Source organism: Pseudorca crassidens, chromosome 15, assembly GCF_039906515.1.
Source record: "Pseudorca crassidens isolate mPseCra1 chromosome 15, mPseCra1.hap1, whole genome shotgun sequence".
Lineage (NCBI taxonomy): Eukaryota > Metazoa > Chordata > Mammalia > Artiodactyla > Delphinidae > Pseudorca > Pseudorca crassidens.
The window spans coordinates 19,451,022-19,465,387 of record NC_090310.1 but is presented as its reverse complement, the minus strand read 5'-3'; the positions used below and the strand labels follow the sequence as shown (position 1 = coordinate 19,465,387).

Here is a 14,366-nt window from a genome sequence, read left to right as displayed (position 1 = left end):
GTTCTTTCTGGGCAACATGGCATTCCACCCCCAACTCCCGACTCTGGGTGTGCTGGGAGCCATGTGGAAGTAGCTGAGGTTCATTTGTTCACAGGGTATTTGTGGTATTTATCCGACTCCACGGAACTTACATTCTAGGCAGGCAGCAAAAGATAAAATAAATAAAATGTACAGTATGTTAGACGGTGATAAGAAGTATGGAGAGAAAGCAGGGAAGGGGGACGGGAAATGTTATTGGGAGAGAGGGAACCATAATTATGTGGGGAGGTTGAGGGTCTTGCTGAAAGAGAATTCAGACAGCAATGAGAATGAATGTCTACAGCTACTTACCACAATATCCATGAATCCCCAAAATACCATGTTGAGCGAGACAAGTGAGGCAATGAGAGTGCATTCTGTACGATTGTGCTTATGCAGAGCACAAAAACAGGAACCATGATCTATAATGTCCAAGTCAAGCCAGCAGTTATCATGGAGGTGAAGGAGTGTCTAGAAGGAGACCCAGTGGGAATTCTGGTAATGTTCTGTTTCTTAATCCAGGTGCTCTTAACACTTGTGTGTTCAGTCTCTGAAAATTCATTAGACTGAGCATTTGAAACTGTGTGTATTTTCAATATAAATGTTACCTGTTAATAGTTGCATTATTATTTTTTTTTAATTCAAAATCAGCTATCTGGTTGGTAGATGGCACAACCACCAGAGGGACCCTCCCTGAAATCTGCTGCCTTGTCTTTTTTCCCCAATACCTGGCACATTAAAGGGATTCATTACATGCGTGTGTTTGAATGAATAAGTGAGTCAGTAAACAAATGCATCTCTGTAATCTCTAACTGGTTTTGTACCTGGCTTCCCTTAAACTAATCACCCTGGAGAAAACTGAAGCAATAGCTATTTTTATTGTCATTTTTGCATTTTATTATTATTTTTATTTATTTTTTAGGTTTTATTTATTTATTTATTGGAGTATAGTTGATTTACAGTGTCGTGTTAGTTTCAGGTGTACAGCAAAGTGATTCAGTTATACATACATATATATGTATTTTTTTCAGATTCTTTTCCCTTATAGGTTATTACAAAATATTAAGTATAGTTCCCTGTGCTATACAGTAGGTCCTTGTTGGTTATCTATTTTATATCTAGTAGTGTGTATATGGTAATCCCAAACTCCTAATTTATCCCTCCTCGCACCTTTCCCCTTGGTAACCCTAAGTTTTTGTTTTATGTCTGTGGGTCTATTTCTGTTTTGTAAATAAGGTCATTTGTATCATATTTTAGATTCCACACATAAGTGATATCATATGGTGTTTGTCTTTGTCTGACTTACTTCACTTAGTGTGATAATCTCTGGGTCCATGTTGCTGCAAATGGCATTATTTCATTGTTTTTTATGGCTGAGTAATATTCCCTTGTATATATGTACCACATCTTCTTTATTCATTCATCTGTCGATGGACGTTTAGGTTGTTTCCATGTCTTGGCTATTGTAAATAGTGCTGCTATGAACACTGGGGTGCATATATCTTTTCGAATTGTGGTTTTCTCTGGATACATGCCCCGGAGCAGACATTATTTTTAAAAAATCATTTCTGTCTCCCCTCTGCTTATATAAGAATAGTAAATTCATTCAGCAGACATTCAAACACTTTCATGATTTAGAGTCAGGAGATCAAGTAAAATGAGGACAAAAATTTGTCCATTGGATTTGGCAACATGTCGGTTCTTGAAGGTGTTGGTGGAAGCAGTTTCACTCGTGTGGCTGCAACAGATACCAGACTGCAGAGGTCTGAGGGGAAATGGGATGTGAGGAACTGGAAACAGTGAACGCTGACACATATTTCAAGTCCTTTAACTCTAAAAGTTAGGAGAGAATTATTTGGGGTTGATAGTTTTTTTTTTTTAGTGTTTGTGTGAGTGTTTATCATGAAAAATGAGAAAAACTAGAGCATGTTTACATGCTAAAGTGGGAATTCAGCAGACAAGAGTAGTTTCATTCATCTACTTCTTCATTCAATCCGTCAGTCATTCATGTGGTCCACAACTACTTACTAAGTACCTGTTGTATCAGTTCTTGATAGTGGTAAAGAGCAGTGAATAAACTAGACACAGCCTCTGCCCTCCTGCAGCTTACACTCTATTAGGGAAGAGACGTTGAAGACGTCGGTGACAGAAAGAATGATGCTGGCATGGGCGGGGGCAGGGGTGGTTACTGAATCAAAGTACAAGGGAAAGAATTAGCATGGGCAAGAAGGATCTTTTCTTACAATGAGACAGCAGTGATATCCCTTTCTTACAAGGGGATAAAACTGAAGGATGGATACAAATGTTGCTAAGAAAAATTATTAAAACAGCAGCGTGGAGCCCTCCTCTTAGGCAGGAGTGTGGAAACGTACACTAGATCAGGTGAAACCAGGTAGGGGATGGTAGACTTAAGCCAAGCTGTTCCCAGAACTTGGATGCTAGATGAGACCTTAGAGATACCTAATTCAGCAGCTACCCACCTCGGTTCATAAGTCAAGCAGTTGTCAAGGGTGAAGACTGCGTAAAATTCTGCAGAGTCACATCTGACGTGAGGATCGGTAAACCAGCAGAGAAGGTGAAAACTGCATGAAGTTTCCGGTGAAAAATCTCGAAGGAAGAAGCCATACTGGAGATGAGAAACTTTCTTGGCAAGTTTTCTTCCAGAAAAGCATAGGTAGAGATTTTTGTTTCTTTAGCTGAACATGAGGTGATGTCATTGGTTTGCCTGTGGGGGCTTTGTATTAAGAAATGATTGTTTAACTCTCAGCTTAATGAACCTCACAGGATGAGAGGTTTGTAGAGACCGAGACCAACCCAGAAGCCACCAGGTCCCTGTTTCCCATCTCACACTATTCCTCACTATTAAGATGATGAGTTTTTCTTCCTTATGCTTTCTCTCTCCCTCCCTCTCTCTCTTTTTATTCTGAAAGTGGGTAATTAAATCCTCAATAAGTGTAACTCTATTACAGTCAAAATATCAAGCTTGCAGATTACTTATTTTTTAAAAATACTAATAAAAACAAATTTCCACTGTCATTCCCTTGCATTCTAATAGGCTTTCTTGAGTGGGGAAGAAAGGGATGTAATTAGCACCAAAAAGTGGCATATGTGTGTGTGTCTCATAAGTAAATCTATATCACTGGCTATATTCGGGAGGGAGAAAAAAATTAAAAGCAGAGAATCACTAATATAATGCAACCCCTTCATTTCTCAGGTGTGAACACTGAGGCCCAGAGAGGTGATGTGATTTGCCCAAAGTCATGCAACTAGTGGCAGAGCCAGGCCTAGAAGCCAGGTGTCCTGGCTCCCAAGACATTCCGCTGCCCGAGGAATGGAACAGGTAGTATCACTCACACTGGGGTCCATGGGTCAGTCCGTTCAGCCCAGAGCTGCCTGGGGTTCCAACTAAGGAAACCAGAGGAAGTGTCAGCTCAAAATTCTGACCACTGAATGACTCAGGGCTGAAATCAAAACTGGGTAAGAGAAAAAAAAGGGAGGTTTGAAACATAACCCTGATGAGTCCAAGACAGAGGCCAATGGACCATGCTCCCACGGCAGCGGTTATCTTCTCAAGGTAGATCTAGCTTGCCGTATCATGTCCATCTTCAAATAGCAAGGTGGTGAGTCACCTTCTGGCCATTCTGACACCTATGCTCTCTCCAATGCAGTCAGTGTTAGGAAAGTCAGTGGCCACTTAAAGAGGACAACTGGGGAGTTGGGGAAAAAGGGAGTCAGGAAGACCAGTTAGGAGGCTTTTGTAAACATCCAGGAGGGAAATAATAAGGAAAGTCTGGCTGGTGGGTTTGCTGGATCAGTGTGACATCACCTGGGTAGTGGCTGGTAAAGCTGGCCTGCAGTGATAGTGGAAAGGTGGACAAAAAATGAAATCCACATCAAAATGGGGAGGAAAAGAGTTCCTGCTTTCATGTATTAAGGACTGTTCTTAAGACCAGTACTGATAAAACAAAAACTACCTAAAATGCTATAAGTAAGATTTATCCTGTGTGTTATATGTTAATATGGGTACTGGTCACTGCTAACGCGTATTAATCCCTCTGAGGAGTCTGAGTCATAGTTTCTTTTTCCTTTATTCAATGGTTATTTACTGAGCACCTACTATGTGCCAGGTTCTATTCTGGGTACTTGGAACACATCAAGTGAGCTAAACAAACAAATACCCTTGCCCTCATGGAGCTCAATCAGGGAAAAGTAGCTAAAGAAGCTAGTCTCTTGGGAAAAACAATGGAGAAGAAAGCTAGGAGGGAAATTGCTAATTGAAATGGTATTAATCAAAGTAAAAGCCAGAAAGAATAGGTTGAGTTTCACTGGGTTCCTCAGAGAAAGCTTTTTTTCTAGGCAGAGAGAACTGAGATAGCAGAATCGTCCCAAAGGCTCTGCCCAGATTAGTGGCTGTGATCTTGAGGCTCCGAACAGGACTGGACACCCAGGGATAAACTGCAACACAGGAGGCACTTGGGGAAGGACTCTGAACCCAGGCCGGGTGAGGAGGTTCAGATCTGCAGACAGAACAGAGTGCCCAAAGGAATGGTCAGTTTACATGGGTAGTTGGACTTTAAGAGACCACACAATTTTGTCACAGGTGGTTTCAACACAGGGGTGTGGGGAGCAAGCCATGGGAAGTCTAGGAGCACCTGAGATCCAGGTAAGTCAGGTAGGTGAGCATCAATCAGTGGGCAGAAAGCAGGACTGTGGTCACTGAGCTGAGATTCAAAGAACATTTCCAGCCTCTGGGAGGAATAAACCACATTCCAAGCAAGGCATTGAGACAGGGACTCAGTCCCAGGAGTGAAGAAGGGAGATGCCATCAGAACCAGAGCATAAGGTAGGGACTTGCTCACAGGAGCCCAGTTATAAGCTGGACCCTTCATCAAACCTGAGATGATAGCCAGAGGGACTGAGCTCCTGAACCTTTAAATCTCGCTGTGGATTAAGACTCCTTCCCATTGATGGGAAGCACAGGACCTGGTCTTTAGAGAAAGTAGGATGAGGGGACAGGAAATGGGCACCACCTCCCTCCTCCCCCCGCCCCATGAAGAAGGAAGGAGGGAGGAGATCATGTCTGTGGCTCCTGTTGTCAGCAGGAATCCCCACTATTGCTTCCTTGGTTGCCATAGCATTGGATGGTTCCAGAGGGTCCTTTTTCCTGAATTAATCCAGGTCTTCACTCCAAAACTCAGAGGATGGTTTTCTTAGAAGGACTGCTGATGAGGGCAGGCATGGAGTCCTTATCTGCATCTTACTTAATCTTTATGTGGTTCTTTCAGCTACCACTTAGTCTCAGCGCACGCTGCACTCCACACTCCATCCCGTTTCCATCTCCCTGGCTTCCACATTTCTCACTTATTCCCTATTTGGAGGCTTAGCTCAACCTTCACATGGCTTGACGCCAACTTTGCCTGATATGACATCTTCCTCTGGCTACACTTCTGTAGTAGACATTCTGTTTGACTCTTCAACCCACCCCCCGTTAGTAACAGCAATACAATTTGGTCCACACACTACCACCAATACCACGTCAAGGTTGACTTCCAAACAGTCCTTCTGTCTCTGTACCACTTAGCCCAGAATCAAAGTCCCGGGAGTGAGCATCTGACTGCCCAAGTTCATGGATCCTGGATCCTGCTCCTTGGGCTTCCACAGTGTGGGAGCTGAGAGAGGCGGCAGGTGCCGTAAACTGCCCTCCTGCCAGACCTAATCACAATGGGTAATTCTCCCAGAGGGAGATCTGGTGCTAATCAGAAGGGACGGATTCTAATCTGTGCTGTCCAATAGAATAATAATGCAAGCCACGTATGTAACTTTTTTTTTCGCCTTTTTTTTATATTAATTTTTATTGGAGTATGGTTGCTTTACACTGTTGTGTTAGCCTCCACTGCACAACGAAATGAATCAGCCCTACACATACAGACATCTCTTCCTTTTTGGACTTCCCTCCCATTTAGGTTACCACAGTGCCTTAGGTAGAGTTCCCTGTGCTATACAGCACGTTCCCATCAGTTGTCTATTTTATATGTAGTTATCAATAATGTATATGTGTCGATCCCAGTCTCCCAATTCCTCCTACCCCGCCCCTTTCCCCCTTGGTATCCATACATTTGTTCTCTATGTCTATGTCTCTATTTCTGCTTTGCAACTAAGATCATCTATACCATTTTTCTAGATTCCACATATATGTGTTAGTATACGATATTTGCTTTTCTCTTTCTGACTTACTTCACTCTGTATGACACTCTCTAAGTCCATCCACGTCTCTACAAATGACCCAATTTCATTCCTTTTTATGGCTGAGTAATATTCCATTGTATATGTGTACCACATCTTTATCCATTCCTCTGTTGATGGACATTTAGGTTGCTTCCATGTCCTGGCTATGGTAAATAGTGCTGCAATGAACATTGTGGTACATGACTCTTTTTGAACTATGGCTTTCTCAGGGTATATGCCCAGTAGTGGGATTGCTGGGTCATATGGTAGTTCTGTTTTTAGTTTTTTGAGGAACCTCTATACTGTTCTCCATAGTGGCTGTATCAGTTTACATTCCCACCAACAGTGCAAGAGGGTCCCCTTTTCTCCACACCCCCTCCAGCATTTGTTGTTTGTAGATTTTTTGATAATGACCATTCTGACCGGTGTGAGGTCATGCCTCATTGCAGTTTTGATTTGCATTTCTCTAATAATTCGCGATGTTGAGCATCTTTTCACGTGTTTGTTGGCCATCTGTATGTCTTCTTTGGAAAAATGTCTATTTAGGTCTTCTGCCCATTTTGGGGTTGGGTTGTTTATTTTTTTGATATTGAGCTATATGAGCTGCTTGTATATTTTGGAGATTAATCCTTTGTCAGTTGCTTTGTTTGCAAATATTTTCTCCCATTCTGAGCGTTGTCTTTTTGTCTTGTTTATGGTTTCCTTTGCTGTGCAAAAGCTTTTAAGTTTAATTAGGTCCACATAAAATCTTCTAGTGCTACATTAAAAAAGGCAGAGGGCTCTCCTCGTGGCGCAGTGGTTGAGAGTCCGCCTGCCGGTGCAGGGGACACGGGTTCGTGCCCCAGTCCGGGAAGATCCCACACGCCGCGGAGCGGCTGGGCCCGTGAGCCATGGCCGCTGAGCCTGCGCGTCCGGAGCCTGGGCGCCGCAACGAGAGAGGCCACGATAGTGAGAGTCCCACGCAAAAGAAAAAAAAAAAAGCAGAAACAGGTGAAATTAATTTTTATATTTTATTTGACCAATATTTCCCAAATATTATTGTGTCAACATGTAATCGATATAAAAAATTATTCGTGAGATATGTTCCATTTAAAAAATTTTATTGAAGTATAGTTGATTTAGTGTTTGCTGGTATACAGCAAAGTGTTCAGTTATACGTATATATATTCTTTTTCATATTCTTTTCCATTATGGTTTATTATAGGATATTGACTATAGTTCCCAGTGCTACACAATAGGACCTTTATCCTACTATTTATCCAGATATGTTCCTTTTTGTTGTTCTTTTAAGTCTTTGGAATTCAGGGTGTATTTAACTCTCATGGCACAGCTCATCCAGATGCTACATTTTCATTGGAAATATTTGATCTGTGTCTATATTTACAGCTGAAAAAGTAGAATCACACTCCCAAGTTGTTCCAGACCTGCTTAAAAGTTTTCCAACTACTGAATCAAGTACCAAAAATCACTTGCCTTTAATATTCACCTCCACATTGACAAAACAAATTCATCTTTATTAGAAGAATTGTTTGAAGCAAAAGCATATCAATTTCAAAGCTATGTTTGTCCAAGTTATGTTAATACATTGTTTCTTGCATCAACTCAATGTATTCACATGGAATGTAAAGGAGTGTTGCACAAATTGAAAAGTAACTTTAAGTTTATCAATACCCGCAAAAATTTTTCTTCAAATTTCTTCCAGTTTTTTGGTAGGTTTTGCAGATAATTTACATAATGCTGATTATTACCACTTAAAGCATTATGTACATTGATTCATATTAAAATGTGTAAAAATTATTGATTTGCATTATAAAAAAATTTTAGTTTCAGTGTAAATCCTTGTACTTTTCTAGCTTGGTCACAAGTAAGCTTTTTCTCTTTCCTTAGAGCTTCAAATGTATCTCATTCATACACACTATGATATCAATAAGAAAACATAAATCATGCTGCCATTTTTTAAATCTTTGATTGTTAAATATTTGGGAAGAATTTCTTCTCTTTCAAGTAAATCTTGAATTGGAATTGACAGTACAGTAAATCTTTGTAAAACTCTTCCATGACTCAACCCATGAACATAGATTAAGAAACAAGATCATCATATTCATTGCTTTCTGTTCCTTTCCATAAACTGGTGATGATTCACAGCATTTGAATGCATACACTGAGTAATTTTAACAACTGTATCCATAACACTTTCCATAGAGTTTACTTCTGAAAGTGAACACAAATATTTTCAATATATATCATACGGTGGGATGAAGCAATAAGGGAAACATCAGTCTCTTGTTTTGAAATTCCAATAAATCCACATTTTTGACTGAACATAGCTGGAGCACCATCTGGCATGATAGAAACTATTTTTTTCATATCTAACTGAAATTCATCTTTATCAGATGTGAAAGATTCAAAAATTCTAATCTACAGTTTTTTTTAGAGCCATGGGTTTACAATGTTTCTGTATAAATTTGGAAGACCTTTATATACCCAAAGTATTCATTTGGCAGTGTCTCATGGCATGATTCAGCTAAAATTTGCTATTTTTCAAAATTTGAATTAATTTGTCTTTGATAAATTCTTTTATTCTATGGGCATTTGTTTGGTGGCTTAGTTGAAGCTTGTTCACTTGTTATGAAATATCTTTTTAGTCTCTTCTTCATAATTTTCTAACCAAATTTTCATAACTGAAAAAATAATTTCTTTTACCATCTTTCCATTGAAAATTGTGTGTGCACACGTGTGTGCAAGAATCATTTTATAACTGGCCAAATTTGCAGTCTCTGATTCTGTTAACGCCTATTTAAAATTTTTTTGTTCAACATTTTATTCTGATTTCAGGCAACTAATTTCAATGGTGTGTGTGTGTGTGTGTGTGTGTGTGTGTGTGTGTGTGTGTGTTGAAACATACCGAACATAAAATTTACCATTTTTAAGTGTAAAGTTCTGTGGTACTGAGTGCATTCACATTGAGCAACCATCACCACCATTCATCTCCAGAACTTTTAAAACCTTCCACAACTGAAACTCTGTACCCATTAGACTAACTCTCCATTTCCCTCTCCCTGCAGCCCTGAGCAAGCGCCATTCTACTTCCTGTCTCTATGAATGTGACTACTCTAGGTATCTCATATAAGGGCAATCATGCAATATTTGTCCTTTTGTGACTGACTTATTTCACTTAGTATATGTAATGTCTTTAAGGTTCATCCATGTAGTAGCAGGTGTTAGAATTTCCTTCATTTTTAAGGCTGAATAATATTCCGCTTAAGTACATACCACACTTTGTATATCCATTCATCCATTGGCGGACAAATGAGTTACTTCCAGCTTTTGGCTATTGTGAATAATACTGCTACGAACATGAGTGTACCAATATCTGTCCCTGCTTCTGCTTCTTCTGGATATATACCAAGAAGTGGAATTGTTAGATCATACGGTATTTCTTATGTTAGTTTTTTGAGGAATTACCATGCCATTTTCCATAGCAACGCACAGGGTTCCAGTTTGTCCACATTCTCACCAAAGCTTGTTATTTTCTGGGTTTGTTTTTTTGATTGTTTGTTTGTCTTTTCAGTAATAGCCATCCTAATAGATGTGAAAAGATCTCGTTTTGGTTTTGATTTGCATTTTCTTAATGACTACTGATATTGGGCATTTTTTCATGTGCTTCACCAATTCTTTTTTGAATGTAGAGAGAAAACTTCTTATCAAATTCAACTGTATATTTGCTGGAAATGCCTCAATATTTTCCAGTTTATTATTTTTTTAAATGTTTGTTTCACAATAACACAGCATGTTCATTTTGCTCTGCCACAGCAAATTACAATTGACATTCATCGTGAAGTTTGTGGCATTATCTTCTTCCAGTCCCTTTTTTTTTTTTTTACTATTTTGGTCACTAGCTTCTACAGCTCCATTTGATTCTTCATCATTTGTACACCTTCATTTTATACCTTTCAAATTGATTCCTACGTAAAAAAGTAATTGAATTATAATTAAAATAATACATATTTTGATTTAATTACTAATTGCAATTTAAAAGGTATCATGCAACTCATACTGTCTGCATAAAATATTCCAGTAAACACATTACAGTGATTTACATCAGTGCACAGAAAAAAATCATTCAAACTGAATCAGTCCATATACACCAATTAAATAGGTGATGTGTTTATATATCATCCTAGGAACGTGCACAAGTGACCTACCTATAACTATGCCCTACATTATAACAATAATATTTTATGCAATGCAATTATTTGTTTGTCCTACCAAAATTCAATATAACAAAAAAAAAACTGTTACTCTGATTCAGTTTCAAAATTTTAAAAATTAAGTAAAGCTAAAAATTTAGTTCTATTTCAAGTGCTCAGTGGCTATATGTGGCGAGTGGCTACTGTATCGGATAGCACAGCTCTAGAAATACAAAACGACAACAGTAAATTGAGCAATTTCACTGCTTAGTTTCTTCCCTAAAGCTCTGTATATGGACACAGGAAGGCATATAGAAGGAAGTTCCTTGCAACATTGTAAACATTGTTTACAGTGGCCCCCAAACAGAACAATCTCATATCCATCAATTGGGTTATGGCCAAAAAATTGTGGTGTATCCATTGTAAGGAATTTTATGTAGCAATTTAAAATAGATCTATGGTTAGATCTCTAAAACATATCACTATGTGGGGAAGGAGAAAAAGCAAGCTGTACACTGTGATGTCATTAAAAAAATACCACATTTTAAAATTAATTAGATAGATAGATGGATAGATGAGAGAGAGAGAGAGAGAGAGAGAGAGAGATAAAAATAGATTCACACCGGAGTGGTTACTTCTGTGCCTCTGTGGAGGGAGAGAGGAAACTTAGACTAACTTGGATTTAATAAGAAGAATGCATTCGTGTCTTACTCATGTGACTAAAACTAATTTGGAAAGAAAGATCTTAAGAAAAGGGAAGTCTTGAGAGAAGTGGAAAGATGAGCAAAGACACCAATTAAATAGAATTAACTACAATAGAGATTATATGGTGTCTAAATAAGTATAATCACATGATTATAATATTTAATGAATATGTCAAAAGTAATTCTTCAAAAAGAAGATATACATGTAGCACAGGCAACTCTACTTCACTTTGCTGTACAGTAGAAACTACCACAACATTGTAAAACAACTATACCCCAATAAAAAAAAAAGAAGATATACAAATTATATAGTGGCCCTTCTGTACACTGAAAATGGGAAATGCCAAATAGTGATCAAAACTAATTTATGAGGCTCGCCTCTACCAGCGTTTTGGAGAACATCCAGGTTACCCATCACCAGCTGCTATTGCATTAAAAGCCTCCAGTCTAAGGTCCCAACTGGCATCCAACCCCCTGTCCTCAACATTTTCCAACACATCAATTGTTTTTGTAGTTCCTACTTTCATATCTACTGTTCTTTTTCTTCTGCTTCATTTGTTTCTTAAATATAGATGTTGATTCAGTGGCAGTTAGGATCCAAACAAGTGGTGATGAGATCAAACGAGATAACCTTTCTCAGGAAAGAGAGGGGAAAATATCTAAGTGTTTGGGATCCTCAATTTGCCCTTCTGTACCTAGAGAAACCCAATTTCAAATTAATAAATGCCCCAGTGCTAGTTTTTTGCCTTCCCACAGATCGAGTTTACCCCAGGGCCTACAGGACATGGATTGATTAATTTCATCCTGATCCCAAATTCCCCTCAGCCTACCTGACATTGATTGAGTAAACAGATTAGTCAAGACAATTAAATCAGCAGAGCGGCTCAGGAATCTTCTTGAACTTTGTGTAAAAGTGTCCTGAAATTGGAGCTTCTTGGGAGCATTCGCTTCAAACCATTTCCTAAATTGAAATTGCATTCCACTTCCCTAAGATCACAGCCTTTCACTAAGACAGGATTATGGAAACTCTGAACTACCCAAGCAGAGGATGTGTGTCTGGGAATAAAATAAATGAACAAATCTATAAAAAGTAGAACAATAACACCAACAAAGGCAGAATGATTCATACTGCAAATGACAAGAGGAAAAAATAAACAAGGGAGCATTAACTTCAGAAAGTATAAAGTATGATGACAATGATAAGACCTAACAGAACAGTAATGAAAAGACTTAACCAATCCCATTAAAAAACCAAGCCCTTTTAGATGAGATTTTAAATATCTAGCTAAGAGTTTGATAGTGTCTGGTCTTACATTTAGGTCTTTAATCCATTTTGAGTTTATTTTTGTGTATGGTGTTAGGGAGTGTTCTAATTTCATACTTTTACATGTACCCGTCCAGTTTTCCCAGCACCACTTATTGAAGAGGCTGTCTTTTCTCCACTGTATATTCTTGCCTCCTTTATCAAAGGTAAGGTGACCATATGTGCATGGGTTTATCTCTGGGCTCTGTATCTTGTTCCATTGATCTATATTTCTGTTTTCGTGCCAGTACCATACTGTCTTGATTACTGTAGCTTTGTAGTATAGTCTGAAGTCAGGGAGCCTGATTCCTCCAGCTCCATTTTTTGTTCTCAAGATTGCTGGATATGGGGAGGGGGAAGGGTAAGCTGTGACAAAGTGAGAGAGTGGCATGGACATATATACACTACCAAACGTAAAATAGATAGCTAGGGGGAAGCAGCCGCATAGCACAGGGAGATCAGCTAGGTGGTTTGTGACCACCTAGAGGGGTGGGATAGGGAGGGTGGGAGGGAGGGAGACGCAAGAGGGAAGAGATATGGGAACATATGTATATGTATAACTGATTCACTTTGTTATAAAGCAGAAACTAACATACCATTGTAAAGCAATTATACTCCAATAAAGTTGTTAAAAAAATCTAGCTATATCAGGTTTCCAAGAGACAAACCTATGGAAAGTGAATCAAAAGTGTTAAGCAAAAAAAAAGGAGGAGGAGGGTGATCTAAAATACATCAGAAATATAAAAGTAAATGAGACAGAACGGTAATATTAATTTTAGAGGAAAGAGGACAAAAAAGCATTTTGGACAGAGTATTATTTTATGGCAGAAGGTACAATCCTCCTAAAGGATAATAATATTTGTGAACATCTATGAGATAAAAACCAAAGCACTGCAGAAAAAAAATGATAGGAACTGTCAAAGAAAGTGAGATTCTATTTTGTGGTTTTAAATAGTTTCCACTATAATCGCCATTTATTTCTATAATATGACTTCGGTAAGGAGAAAAGTCTTAACAAGAGCTTTTCCTTAACTCCAAGAGAATATACAGAGTTTATATGCTGGCTGGCTTCATTATAATTGCATCAGTAAGAAAAATTAACCTCCCGTGATAAATGTAGCTTAGAACATTGAGGAAACAAGCAAAATTCTCTACAACAAACACTCTAGCAAATGCCATTTCCTGTATAAATATTTAATTTTTTAAGATTTTAAATGAACGGTCCTAGGAGCATTAAAATAATTTCTGACTTTAAGAAAGTTCCTTGCCTTTTATAGTTATCAGACTTAGACAAAAACTTAATTTTATGATGACAGAAATTCATAAAAGTACGTATTTAACTTAATTTTATCACTAGATTGTAAATATGTTTTTAACATGTTTTTAAAAAATCTATTTAAGTAAAAGCCAGTGTTTTGCATTCTCAAAAGAACTGGAGTCAACAGGTTTTTTTTGTTGTTTTTTTTTTTTTTGCGGTACTTGGGCCTCTCACTGTTGTGGCCTCTCCCTTTGCGGAGCACAGGCTCCGGACACGCAGGCTCAGCGGCCATGGCTCATGGGCCCAGCCGCTCCGCGGCATGTGGGATCTTCCTGGACCGGGGCATGAACCCGTGTCCCCTGCATCGGCAGACGGACTCTCAACCACTGTGCCACCAGGGAAGCCCAACAGTTTTTTTATCTTAGAGCTTTTTGTTAAGTGCCTTTGAATTTATTACCTCAAATTTAAAGCAGGGCTGAGGCAAAGAATGTGGGGATTAAAAATAATTATTTCTATGGAATTATAAGAAATATTAACAAAATAAAATTAAGCAAGAGATTAACAGGCTCTTCTCATTCTGAAAGAACAAAATACAAGAAAATCAGGATTTAAGTAAAAAATGATAACACGTTAGGCCAAATGAAAACGTAAGTAAATTCCAAAGGCAG

At 38.5% G+C, this 14,366-nt stretch overlaps 1 long non-coding RNA gene across 2 annotated transcripts in view; it reads left to right on the top strand.

Annotated features, from left to right (window-relative positions):
• LOC137207026 (uncharacterized) overlaps positions 1 to 14,366 on the top strand; it is an 88,428-nt gene that overhangs the window by 31,292 nt on the left and 42,770 nt on the right. Inside the window, exon 2 of one of the 2 annotated variants that reach the window (XR_010934916.1) lies at positions 3,233 to 3,358. The exons of the other annotated variant lie outside the window; for it this stretch is intronic. This is a non-coding gene — a long non-coding RNA (uncharacterized lncRNA). The remainder of the gene's footprint in view (positions 1 to 3,232; positions 3,359 to 14,366) is intronic. 2 annotated transcript variants of the gene reach the window in all.